The sequence below is a fragment of the Equus quagga genome, chromosome 1 (assembly GCF_021613505.1).
Source record: "Equus quagga isolate Etosha38 chromosome 1, UCLA_HA_Equagga_1.0, whole genome shotgun sequence".
NCBI classification, from domain to species: Eukaryota; Metazoa; Chordata; class Mammalia; order Perissodactyla; family Equidae; genus Equus; species Equus quagga.
The window spans coordinates 20,166,813-20,180,458 of NC_060267.1; the positions used below are offsets into that span (position 1 = coordinate 20,166,813).

The 13,646-nt window shown below is 43.3% G+C and overlaps 1 long non-coding RNA gene across 1 annotated transcript in view; it reads left to right on the forward strand.

Annotated features, from left to right (window-relative positions):
• Window positions 1–9,258, forward strand: part of LOC124249229 (uncharacterized) — a 29,174-nt gene extending 19,916 nt beyond the window's left edge. Inside the window, exons 3-5 of the long non-coding RNA XR_006891303.1 lie at window positions 5,015–5,072; window positions 6,148–6,238; window positions 7,638–9,258. This is a non-coding gene — a long non-coding RNA (uncharacterized LOC124249229). The remainder of the gene's footprint in view (window positions 1–5,014; window positions 5,073–6,147; window positions 6,239–7,637) is intronic.
• The last annotated feature ends 4,388 nt before the right edge of the window (window positions 9,259–13,646 follow it).

Consider the following 13,646-nt stretch of genomic DNA (forward strand, 5'->3'; position numbering starts at 1 on the left):
TTTCTTTATGTCTTCTTCAATTTCTTTCAATAATGTCTTATAGTTTTCAGTGTATAGGTCTTTCACCTCCTTGGTTAAATTTATTCCCAGATATTTTATTCTTTTCGTTGCAATTGAAATGAGATTGTATTCTTGAGTTCTCTTTCTGCTAGTTTGTTATTAGTGTATAGAAATGCAACTGATTTTTGTAAGTTGATTTTGTAGCCTGCAACTTTGCTGTAGTTGTTGATTATTTCTGGTTTTCTGGTGGATTCCTTGGCGTTTTCTCTATAAAAATTCATGTCGTCTGTACAGTGAGAGTTTTACTTCTTCCCTTCCAATTTAGATACCTTTTATTTCACTTTCTTGCCTAATTGCTGTGTCCCAAACATCCAGTACTACGTTGAATAGGAATAGTGAGAGTGGGAACCCTTGTCTTGTTCCTGTTCTCAGAGGGTTGGCTTTCAGTTTGTCACTGTTAAATATGATGTTGGCTGTGGGTTTGTCACATATGGCCTTTATTGTGTTGAGGTACTTTCCTTCCCATTTTATTGAGAGTTTTTATCATAAATGGATGTTGGATCTTGTCAAATGCTTTCTCTGCATCTATTGAAATGATCATATGATTTTAATTCCTCATTTTGTTAATGTGGTCTATCACGTTGATTGATTTGCAGGTGTTGAACCATCCCTGCATTCCTGGTATAAATCCCAAATGGTCATTGTGTATGATCCTTTTAATGTATTACTGGATTTGATTTGCCAATATTTTGCTGAGATTTTTGCATCTATGTTCATTAGCAATATTGACCTGTAATTTTCCTTCCTTGTGTCATCCTCCTCTGGTTTTGGGATCAGGGTAATTTTGGCCTCATAGAATAAGTTAGGGAACATTCTGTCTCTTCAATTTTTCAGGATATTTTGAGAAAGATGAATATTTACTTTCCTATGAGTGTTGGGTAGAATTCTCCAGAGAAGCCATCTGGTCCTGGGCTTTTGTTTTTTGCGAGGTTTTTGATTGCTGTTTCAATCTCTGTACTTGTGATTGGTCTGTTCAGATTCTCTGTTTCTTCTCGATTCAGTTTTGGAAGGTTGTATGAATCTAAGAACTTATCCATTTCTTCTAGGTTATCCACTTTGTTGGCATATAGTTTTTTATAGTATTCTCTTATAATCCTTTGTATTTCTATGGTATCCATTGTAATTTATCCTCTTTCATTTTTAATTTCATTTATTTGTGCCTTCTCTCTTTTTTTCTTAGTGCATCTTGCTAAGAGTTTGTCAATTTTGTTTATCTTCTCAAAGAAACTGCTCTTATTTTCATTGATCCTTTCTACTGTTTTTTAATGTCTCTTTCATTTATTTCTGCTCTAATTTTTACTATTTCCCTCCTTCTGGTGACTTTGGGCTTTGTTTGTTCTTTTTCTAGTTCTGTTAGGTGTAGTTTAAGATTACTTGTTTGAGATTTTTCTTGTTTGTTGAGGGAGGCCTGTATTGCTATAAATTTCCCTCTTAGTACTACTTTTGCTGCATCCCATAATAGTTGGTATGTTATGTTTTCATTTTCATTTGTCTCCAGGTATTTTTTGATTTCTTCATTCATCCATTGGTTGTTCAGTAGCATGCTGTTTAATCTCCACATATTTGTGCCTTTCCCAGCTTTTTCCTCATAGTTGATTTCTAGTCTCATAGCATTGTGGTGAGAAAAGATGCTTGATATAATTTCAATCTTCTTAAATTTATTGAGAGTTGCCTTGTTTCCTAACCTATGGTCTATCTTTGAGAATGTTCCATGTGCACTTGAGAAGAATGTGTATTCTGCTGTTTTTGGATGGAATGTTCTATAGATCTTTTTTCTTTTTTTGAGGAAGATTAGCCCTGAGCTAACTGCCACCAATCCTCCTCTTTTTGCTGAGGAAGATTGGCCCTGAGCTAACATCCGTGCCCATCTTCCTCTACTTTATATGTGGGATGCCTACCACAGCATGGCTTGTCAAGCAGTGCCATGTCCGTACCCAGGATACGAACCAGTGAACCCCAGGCTGCCAAAGTGGAACATGCACACTTAACCACTGTGCCACCAGGCCGGCCCTAAGTCCATCTTGTCTAGTATTTAATTTAAGGCCAGTGTTTCCTTGTTGACTTTCCATCTGGATGATCTCTCCTTTGATGTAAGTGGGATATTGAAGTTCCCTACTATTTTGTGCTGCTGTCAGTTTCTCCCTTTAGGTATATTAGTAGTTGGTTTATATACTTTGGTGCTCCTGTGTTAGGTGCATATATATTCATGAGTGTTGTGTCCTCTTGGTGGAATGTCCCATTTATCATTATATACTGCCCATCTTTGACTCTCATCGTCTTTTTTATCTTGAAATCTGCTTTCCGATATAAGTACGGCAGCACCTGCTTTCTTTTGCTTATCACTTGCTTGGAGTATCATCTCCCATCCCTTCACTCTGAGCCTACGTTTGTCTTTAGAGCTGAGATGTGTCTTCTGGAGGCAGCATATTGTTGGATCTTGTTTTTTAATCCATCCAGCTACTCTGTGTCTTTTGATTGTAGAATTCAATCCATTTATATTTAGAGTGACTATGATATATGAGGGCTTAATAGTGCCATTTTATCTCTTGTTTTCAGGTTGTTCTATATTCCCATTGTTTCTTTTCCCTTGTATTTCTGACTGCCATTTCAGTTTGGTGGTTTTCTGTGATGCTTTTCTCAGTTTTCTCCTTATCTATGATTTGTGGCTCTGCTCTGGTTTTCTGTTTTGTGGTTACCATCAGGTTGGCATAAAAGATCTCATAGATGAGATAGTCCATTTTCTCATAGCCTTTTATCTCCATTAGCCTAAGCAGGTTCCATCCCTAGCCTCTTCCCCTTCTGAGTTTTTGTCTTCACAAATTCTTTTTGTTTTGTGAGTTTGTGACTAAATTGAAGTGTTTATACTTATTTATTTATTTTTTGCTGAGGAGTATTTGCCTTGAGCTAACGCCTGTTTCCAATCTTCCTCTTTTTTTGCTTGAGGAAGATTAGCCCTGAGTTAACATCTGTGCCAATCCTCCTCTATTTGATATGTAGGTCTCTGCCATGGGATGGCTGATGAGTGGTGTAGGTGCACACCCAGGATCTGAACCTGTGAACCCCCAGGCCACCAAAGTGGAGTGCACTGAACTTAACCACCAGGCCCTGGGGCTGGCTCCTCTAGTTATTTCTGATGCTTTACTTCCCTTTATGTTTTATGTTATAATTAAGTGTTTGCTAACCTGTCCTGATAGAGAGCTATGGTTTTCCTGTTTTGTCTGTCTATTTATCTCCTTGCTCAAACCTTTGTAGACCTTTGCCTTTTTGTTTCAGGTATGAGGGCATCCTTCATCATTTCTTGTAAAGTATGTCCGGTGGTGATGAGCTCCCTCAGCTTTTGTTTATCTGGGAAAGCTTTTATTTCTCCATTGTATCTGAGGGATAATTCCACTGGATAGAGTATTCTTGGCTGAAGCTTTTTTCTTCAGTATTTTCAATATATCATTCCATCTCTCCTAGCCTGTAAGGTTTCTGCTGAGAAATCAGCTGAAAGCCTGATAGGGGTTCCTTTGTAGCTTATTTTCTTCTTCCTTACTGCCCTTAATATTTTTTCTGTGTTGTTGACTTTTGCCAGTTTTAAAAATTATATGCCTTGGAGAAGGTCCTTTTGCATTGATGTAGTTAGGAGTTCTATTGGCTTCATGTACTTGTAAGTCCAGTTCTTTCCCCGGGTTTGGGAAGTTCTCAGCTATTATTTCTCTGAGCAAGCTCTCTGCTCCTTTCTTCCCCCTTCTCCCTCTAGAATACTATAACCCTCAGGTTGCATTTCCTAATTGAGTAGGATATTTCTAGAAGAATTTCTTCATGTAAAAAGAATCTTAGTTCTCTCTCTTCCTCCACCTGAAGCATTTCTCTATTTCTATTCTTTAATTCATTAATTCTATCTTGCATGATGTCAGCTCTATTTTTTTTTTTTTTTTGAGGAAGGTTAGCCCTGAGCTAACATCTGCCACCAATACTCCTCTTTTTGCTGAGGAAGACTGGCCCTGAGCTAACATCCATGCCGTCTTCCTCTACTTTATATGTGGGATGCCTGCTACAGCATGGCTTGACAAGCAGTGCCTAGGTCCGTATCCGAGGTCTGAGCTGGCAAACCCCAGCCTGCTGAAGTGGAACATGCGAACTTAACTACTGCACCACTGGGCCAGCCCCTGTCAGCTCTATTTTTTATGGTTTTTAGATGATTTTTTATCTCATTAATTGTGTTGTCATATCCAGAGTTTTGTTTGGTTTTTTTTAGAGCTTCATTCTCTTTGGTGAAGTATTCCTTCTGCTCATTAATTTTATTCCTGAGCTCACTGAACTGTCTTTCTGAGTTTTCTTATAACTTGCTGAGTTTCTTTATGACAACTATTTTGAATTCTCTTTCATTTAGATTGTATACTTCTGTGACTTCAGGATTGGTTTCTGGAGACTTGTCATTTTCCTTCTCCTCTGAAGTGTTACTGTAGCTCTTCATGGTGTCCGATGAATTGAGCTTTTGCTGGTGCATTTGTGATAGTGTCAGATCGCAGATTCCACCTGCCACTGTTGAGGGGGCAGGAGCTGTGTTTTTTGATTCCACCCTGTCTGCTGCAGTTGTGCCAGTAGGGCCACTCTGCATTTGCACAGACTGGCCACAGTCACTTGGCAGGTTGCATTCACATAGGTAGGGCCTCTGCACTTGGTGGGTGGGTTGTGCACTGCAGGCAGGAACTCTGTTCTTGGCAGGCAGGTCGCTCTTGCGGGGGCGGGGGGTGCCATCTGCACAGGTGGGCCCACTGCACTCAGCAGGGGACCAGCTGAGCTGCAGCACTTGGCAGGAAGGGTGCTTTGCAGGGACAGAGCAGCTGCCACTCAGTGGGGAGCGTTCCCGTGGGTGGGGCCACTGTGGCATGATGGGCGCTCATGTGGGCTAGGCTATCCCTCCAAAAGCATTCATGCATGGCCTGTCTGCCCCACTCTCCACTTACAGTTGCTCCAGGCCACTGTGTGAGGATCCAAGACCTGGATTGCTGCTGCTGGGGAGTCAGGTGGGTGCACTCACCTAGTTGCACCACTTCCTGGGGATCCAGTCCACCCACCTTCAGATGTATGGCTGTGTGGATCTCTCAGCTGTCCTTGTTGTGCTGTGTAGGGAATTTTCTGTTATTTAATGAATGTCTGTTTAGTTTTAACTTGGAGAGGAGAGACAAAGGGAAAAACTTATTCCGCCATGATGCTGAGATCACTTCTCCAAATAATTCTTTTTCTGTCTCTCCAGTTCCCTATGGCCCTACTTCTTTATTTTCCTTTATATCTCTATGCTTTTTCACAATTAACTAATTAATTAATTAATTTTCAAGGAGATGTAGCTTGGGTGTGGGGGATCCCCTCCTTGAGGGCTTCATTGGGCTGACACATGGGATTTCCTGGCATTGGATCCAATACCTAATGAATGAGTCTGGACACACACTTTACACATTTTCCCAATCACATTTGGTCTAATCCTAGGGCTACTCCCCACATGTGTGTGCACACACAGTCACATATATAGATGTTTGCATACTCATATTCTCCCACACATGCTGGCACATATATTCACACACAGATACCAGCATCTGGATGCCGTCCATCTATTTATCCTGTAACAGAAGGCATCGGTGTATCAGGACAAGCCCTCTGCCATAGGCAGTCTGTGGGAGAATTCATCCTTGGGCGCTTTGTTGAAAAACATCATGATGGACAGTTTGGATCATGGAAGGCAGTCCTTGAGTGGGATGGGCTTGAATGAGATGAAGATAATCGACATAGGAATTTGTGGGTGAGGGCTGTTTACCTTAGAAGAAGTGTGGATGAGAAAGGAGCCACAACATATTAGGAGGCTTGAGCCCAAGTAGAAGACAATCCTCCATGGTGGGCATGTGGAGAAAGGGAATCATTGAAAGATTTTTAAGGACGAAGATTCTGTTCATCAACATGATGATCTATTTGATTTTGTGGCAAAGAACTGCGCCTTAGTTTCTTTCACATCTATAGGAAAAGTCTACTGCAGCTGCTTAACTTGGTGAGTGATGTTTTGGAGAAATCATGAAGACTGGACTGAATTAGATGTTTAATTCCATGCAGGTGGAGAGTGGAAACGTCCGTAGAAGGCAGGACATAAGAGAGAGAAAATTCCACAGAAGCAAGAACTTGGATCCACAAGTGACTATGGGAGGTGGGGACGCAAGGCCAATTGCCTTCCCACCCTAAACATTCCTAGAGATATTGGGAGAGACCCTGCATTTCCCACTGCCGTGGGATGAATGTTTGAGTGGATATTATTTCCTCTCGAAGAACAAAATGACCTAAGCTGAGTTACATGTCAATGCACATATTAAAACAAGTGTGTGTTCACACTCACATGATCATTTCTTTCTCCTTGATAGAGTGTGAATGAGGCAGTGATTTGGCAAGTGTCAGGTTATAAACAAAGAGAGCCAAACCAGAATATTTAGGTTCAAAAATCTACTGGTGGCCTGAATTATCCGGTTTGGCCATCTAGACTCAGCAAATTAACCAGAAAATTGCCAGGATCCTCATTTGTGCTGGACAGACACAGTTTTAGGGTGGCCTGCCTCCATGCAGATACATAGATATCCCTCCACACATTATTATTAAGTGTATCTCTCCACATGTTATTATATCTAATATATATTTGTAACCAACTCAATAATGTCCCAGATTATCTGGAACCAATCTTTCATACCAGACTGGTTTTCTACAGCTACCTATCGTGTGAGTGAACCAAACACTGAAAAACTAGGACATGCTAAACAAAGAAAAGGCCATTACTGCTTCTCTTCTCATTATTGTTTTCATTCTCTATTAACGTGAGCTCAGAAAATGCAATGAAATCTATTACCCAAATTACATATAACTGGCAAAGAAAGCCTACTTTGAAAACAGAACCCCAAATAAAAAACGCCAAATAGGAAAATAAAAAAATGAAGGAAAAAATAGGAAGAAGCCAGGTATGATGGAAACCTTTTGAGCCAAAAAAGAGGAGATTCAGGTTTGTACCTCCATTTTGCTAGGGCCTTGCGTTTGAAAATTTCGGTGTTATTGCTGTTACCCTGATGGAGTGGGTGTAGGTGCTTTTGAGAAGTTCCTTCCAACTCTAAAATACTGAGACCCCAAGAGTATAGAACTCAAGTGGATCGTCAGATGTTTGTGAGGAGTGGTCTGATATGGTGGAAATAATGCTTCTCAAATTTTAATGTGCATATTAAAAGTTAGTTGTCTGAGAATCTTGTTAAAATGCAGATTCTGATTCACTAGGTCTTACTTTGAGATTCCTTATTTCTAACCAGCTCCCAGGGTAGGCCAATGCTGCTGGTCCGTGGACCACACTTGGAGAAGCAAAGGCATAAAACATGCTGGGTCTGGAATGAGAAATCCCAGGTCTGCCCATAGTTTCTTATCTTTGCTGAGCCTCGGTTTCCTCTTTTGCAAAATGAAAGCAGTCTTAAATACATACTTCCCAGAGGATCTTGTGAAGCTACAGGAGATAACACATTTGAAAGCCGTCTCTATGTTGTAAAGTGCTTTACAAATGTTTGTTGTTATTGTTTCAGGGTTGCCGGCTTTACCGGGTGTGCTGACACGGCAGGTGGACTGATGGAGCGATAGTGGTGCGCATCCCCACATCCGCTGCATGGCGCACTCACGTGAAGCTGTTTCCTTGGAAGCTGTTATTTACAGCGCCAGATGCTCTGTGTGTCTCCTTCTGCCCTCTGATTGTCGGTCTGCCTGTGTTCCTGGCCCAGGACCCAGAGAGGCCGCATGGCTTCCAGCTGTGCTGGGGCATCTGTTTGCGTTCCTCCCCCTCCCTGCTTGTGGGTTCTCACCGCACAACCAGGACTGGCCCTGAGCAGAACTCTGCACTAGGCAGTTTTTCCTCCCTGATTTCCCCTCAGGCAGCCAGTGCCATCACGCCCTCATGCTCTCCTGTCCTCAGCTCACTCCACCCAACCCGCCCCCATCAAACCTCATGGCAGGAAAGCATCTGATGCTCAAACTCACCGAGTTAGCAATGGCTGATAAGGCAGGGTGACCTCTCCCTAAGGGACAAAGCCAAGCTGGGGGTGAGAACCACAAAGCAAGGGTTCAGGCCACAGTGCCTGGAAAGGGCAACAATTTTGGAAGGGGTTAGGAGGCCTCTCCAGTACCTCTGAAATCTGAGACTTCTGTGTCAGATCTGTACGCCTTGCCATTTTCCATTTCCAGCCAGAAATATCCCAACCTTGTGTTCCTGATCTTGCTCCTGACCCGCTTGGTTCTTGGCCACATAGAAACGTGGGCACAGACGTCCACGGGGGTTCTCAACAACCTCGGCAATAGGTACTCACGTGAGGGCACAGTCTCCTCCAAGTCCACTGGGCAATGAGTACCACCTCTCAGCTATAACTCTATCCTTTTCTTTCTTATTCAGGCCAATCTCATCCAAATAAGGGAGGAGAATATTATTGTAAAGATAACCTTGATTTGCTCTGATTATTAGTTTTTCAAGTACAGTGTTCCTAAACTTCGATGCTTTATTTAACATTAATAACAAAACGGTGACATACAAATACTCCGTGGAGAACTAGACTCTGTTGCTGAACATTGAGGCCCCGGACTGCCCGCTCGTGAAGGGGATTTGACTTGATGCAATAAACCCACTGCATATCTATTATGTGCCAGGCTGCCAGCCTTTAAAGGTACAAAGGTAAATAAGACATGAGCACAGTAGCCAGCTGGAAAGGGAGGCAGCCCTGCCCGCCCCGGGACACGGCATTCTCTCAGGCTTTTATCTTAGGACACTACCTTGGGTCGCCACTAAGGCTGTTTCTAACACCTCTTTCATTCTTTCTTTTTTCTTCCTTAATGGATCTTGCTATTTTATTTTTCTTTAAGTTTGTCAGGTTTAGAAATCTTCTCAGAAACCGGCATCTGAGTTTGTCAATTATGGCTTGTATCCGGATTCATTAATTTTTGCTTTTATTTTTATGTTTCTACTTTCTTTGGATGTCCTCTTGATTTTTTTAATTGAATATTAGCTCATTGACATTCAGTCTTATTATCAATGGATTTTAGACTATATATTTTCCAATAAAGACAATTTTCACTGCATTCACAAATTTTGGTGTGTATTATTTTCGTTATTATTGTGTTGTAATTTTCACAACTATAATTATTTTTCTTTGACCTGTAAATTATTTAGGAGAGCACTTGAAGTTTGCCAAATAAAAATTTTATTTATCTTTTTGAAATTGAATTTTTATTTTACTTCATTGTGGTCACAGAACATATAAAAAATTTTTTTGTTTTTTTTTGAGACTTGCTTTATGGTCTTTTGTAAATATTTTGTTATGTGTTCTTGAAAAAAATGTGTATTCTCCAGTTTGGGCATGCAAAATTTTGTATATGTCCTTCAGACCAAGACTTAATAGTAAGTTCTATTTTAATGATTTATGATTTCTGTTCTTATTCAATTTTTGACTTCTTAAGCTTTGAGTTTATGAAAAAGATGAAAGGAAATCTCTTACTCTGGTTGTGGGCTTGTTAATTTCTCCTTGTAATTCTGTCAATTTTTGCTTCATGTATTTCAAGACTATATTGTTAACTGCATGCAGATTTAGTTATTATTGTATCTTCTTGATATAATATCTTTAAGTAATGATCCTCTTTAGCCCTGTAATGGTTATTTTTTCCCTTGCTTTAAAATCTATTTGGTATTAATTATGAATTAATAATATTATTATTGCTGATATTAACATTGCTACACCAATTTTCTTTTTATAGCATTTCACTTTCAACACTTTTGTGTTATTATGAATTATGAACAAAATATAGGCTGACTTTTAAAAGTCCAATCCGAAAATCTCTGTCCTTTAGCAGATCCATTGTATCTATTCGCACTATATACATTTAACTTTTAGTTTCCTTGGGTTTTAAACAAGAGGTATCCAGAGGAACTGAGGATGCCAGTGCCATTCCCAGGAAAATGAATGTGAGTTCTTCTCTCACAACTCTCCCGAGTCCTGGCCCTGGAAGCTACCTTACCTTGCAATGATTTTACCTTTATCTTCCATCAAAGGTGCGTCATCTTCAGTCCAGTGTACCTCTGTCCCCTACTGCTTGGTTCACACAATCCACAGGAGGATATTTCACTGGGGTGTGTATTTCCTTCAGCACGTAGGAGGGATGCACAGATGGGTTGACTTGGTTCAGCACAGTGAGCCCCACTGGCATCAGCAAGTCTGAGCTAACCTATCGGCTCTCCCAGCTATTGTCCACCTGAGTCTTCTTCCATCCTCTTCTCCCTGTGTCACTGTGCTTTCTGCTATCTCATAGTTCCCGCCACAATCCTCCCACCTTGAATGCACAGGCAGACACACACATACACACATGTGCCCAAAGATTCTCAGTATAAACTGACTAGGGAGAATTTTACTCTGGTCAGCCCTGTTAGCAGGAATATCTCTGCTTTTCTTTGAAGGCAGCAAAGCAGATATTCTTGTTTAGGGGTGTGAGTGGAGAAAGGGGAAGTGTAGGTGGGGACGTTGATCTGTTGTCCAAATGATGTTGGTGGGGGAGATTTCAGAAGCACCCATATTTACTCAGTTGGGAGTCCTGTGTTTCCTGCCCACAACAGGGTTGAGCTTAGGGTGTCCAGGCTCTCTCCCCGTCCAACCTGCTCTTAGACCTCAAAAGGCTGCACAGAGCTTGAGTGGGGAAGTGGTATCATTTCTGAAAGTCCCACTCTAGTGGCTTGGGTGTTGGAAAGTGTGGAGGCTGCGTGAATGTCTGTGGTCTGGGGAAAGCCCTGAAAGGTAGGAGGCAAGGGCCCTGACGTGTATGCAGCACATCAGAAGTCTGCAGGTGATGCAATGTGGGCAAGTGAAGGGAAGCCCCAAGAGACCTTGGGAGCAGAAGAGCCACATTACCACTGTGGGTGGGAGCAATGACGGGGACTTTGTGATATAATCAGGGCCATGGCCACCATCCAACCTTCACAGAACAGGCAGGATCTGAAGATCAGCTCATCGTAGACCATACTGGGGGTGGGCACAGGGGATGGCTTCCATTGCTTAAAGGTCTTCTTGCTGGTGGGAAACATTCAAAGGAACCAGGTATTCTTGGTAAAAAGAGAATTCCAGAAACTCTAGCCTATGCTTAGGAACCAAAAATCCCATTCAAAATGTATGTTCACACAAATCAATGACCCAAATGATACATTGAAACAATTTCTAAACAATGTCCTATGGCCAATCATCCTCATTTTCCAAAACTCAAGGAAGGGATAAAAGACAGTGATGGTGTGGGTGGGCATGTCTGTACAATACCTTCTGCTGCTTGAGTTAAGGGATCAAAGCTTCCACATGAGCTGATGGCAAGTGAGCTCTTCGGCCCTCTCATCTACAACAGGAACGGGGGCGTAGTCTCATTTGGTAACTTCCTCCTTTACTTCTGTTCCTCCACAAGCCCACCCAGATATAACCAAGACATCTAGCATCAGCTGGTCAAGACTGACCTGGATGGACAGAGCTAGATAAGGACAGTGTTCTCGGCCCTGGGAGCAGGGCAGCAAGACCACTGGACTGGGGGCAGCAGCCCACAGCATAGGGTAGTATGGGTCTTAATTTTAGAATCCCTTTGTCACCGTGGATCTCAGGTTTTCTCCAGGCAGCTCAGCACAAACCCAGATCTTTTGATTGACTCTGTGCAGACGTCACCCCTGCGTCACCCACTAGCTCAGCTGAGACAGACTCAGATTTGTCTGTAGCATCTCGGGGCTGAGGAAGTTCTCCCCGTCCCCTTTGACTTGCCTCAGGTCCTGTCTCCTCTCGTAGGGGTGAGGAGGGGAGTTGCCGGGATCAGTGGGTACACTGAGTTCCCGGAGAGCACCCAGGTGTCAGCCCCACTCAGAGCTCTGGAAGAAAGTAGCTCAGCAGTGGGTGTGTGAGTGGGTCCCTTCCTCCCCAGCACCGGCAGTTAGAGTAATTGGCTCGATTACTGATTACTGCCATGGCAAGTGAGGTGTGTAATTGTGCTAGGGTGGGTGTGTGCTGAGGGAGGCCACTCCTGAACCTAACAAAGAGTTTAGGAAGTTGAAAGCTGGCTTGTTGACGGGGAGGGCACTGCTGCACCTGGTGCCTCCAGGAGGAAGAATCTGCTCCAGCGGGCCTTGGGCCCTGCAGTTGGAGGGTAGCAGGAGGATGGAGGTACTGGTGGTACCCAGAGGCCCCAGCTTTGGGTCACTTGCTTACAGTGGGTTTATCTTGCTTATAGTGAAGCTGATAAACTCTAAGTCATGTCTGGCCCTTAGTTCGCCTTTGGACATCAAACCAGGGAGGATCTGATGATGACTGCCGTCCCTGCCCAGCCCGCATCGCCCCACTCAGCTTTCCAGCCTGCACTTCATGGGTACAAAGTCTGGCTGAGGGCTTCATGCCAAGCTCATGGGCTCCAGGAGTCCCTGGGGAGCTGTAGAAGGCCTGGACAGCAGGAACTCTGACGCCTCTGTGTGTGTCTCGCCTGTGGTCTCAGGCAGGCTGCAGATACCACAGGACAGCGTGGTCTTGGGCTCAGCTTCCACCCTCCCCAGCAGCCACACTGACCCGGGTCTCCCACCTCCACCTTGGCTTGGCCTCCCTATGTCTGGGGACACAAGAAAGAGGGCCTGATTGTGCAAGTGTGGGGACAGATCTCTGCTGTGGGGGCTTTCTCTGGGCTCAAGAGGGAATTTGGACCGCGGGGTAGAGTAAATAGGCTGTGTTCCTGGGAAGAATTGCCCGGACCAGCCGCTTGAGGTTGAGGGAGAGGGCCCAGCATCCAGACCCAGAGAATCTGTGTCTAGGCCGCACAGAATCATCTGGAGTGAGGAGAGACTGCACTCAGCCAAAGGGTGAGTCTTCTCCTGTGCCTCACATTTGAGACTTCAGTCTGTCTTATCTTTGCACAAAATCGCTGACCTGGTCCTTAAAGTCCCATAGGGCTGCAGAAACTGACAACAGTGAGGCCAGGGACTGGGCCGGCTGTGGGGTTAGGCCGGAAGTGAGAGATAACACTTAACCTTTCTGAGCCAAACATGGAGAGGGATCAGGGGGTTGTCCAAACTGGGCAAGGAAGCTTGGTGGTGCGTGTGGTAGGATTTGGGTGGTGCAAGGGCTCCATCTGTCCTAATAGTACTGACTTTGACTCTTCACCAGAATTAATTTTTAAGTCTCTGGTTGGTCAGAAACTTTCCTAGGACCATTCTAAGCCTAAGGAGGGTATTTTGGGAAAGGAACGTCCTTATTTAAAGCTGAAAAAACCAGTGTAATTCTTGCTGTTCTAGTAAATTTATCAATCCCCTATAATTTTCTTGACCCAAAAGATAACAAGCTGTGCTCTTAAAGAAGGACTTAACCACATCCTTCCTCTGTGCAATCTCTTTGCTGCCCCTCTCCCTTCAAAACACAGCCTTACAGCCTGGCAGAAATGGTCAGTCCATCCCACAACTCTAAGCATGGTTTCTCACCACTCTGAGTATATCAATCCTAAATAGTTCAGGCTCCCATCTCTGGGAAGCCCCTAATGTCCTTTTGCTAGAAGCTCCC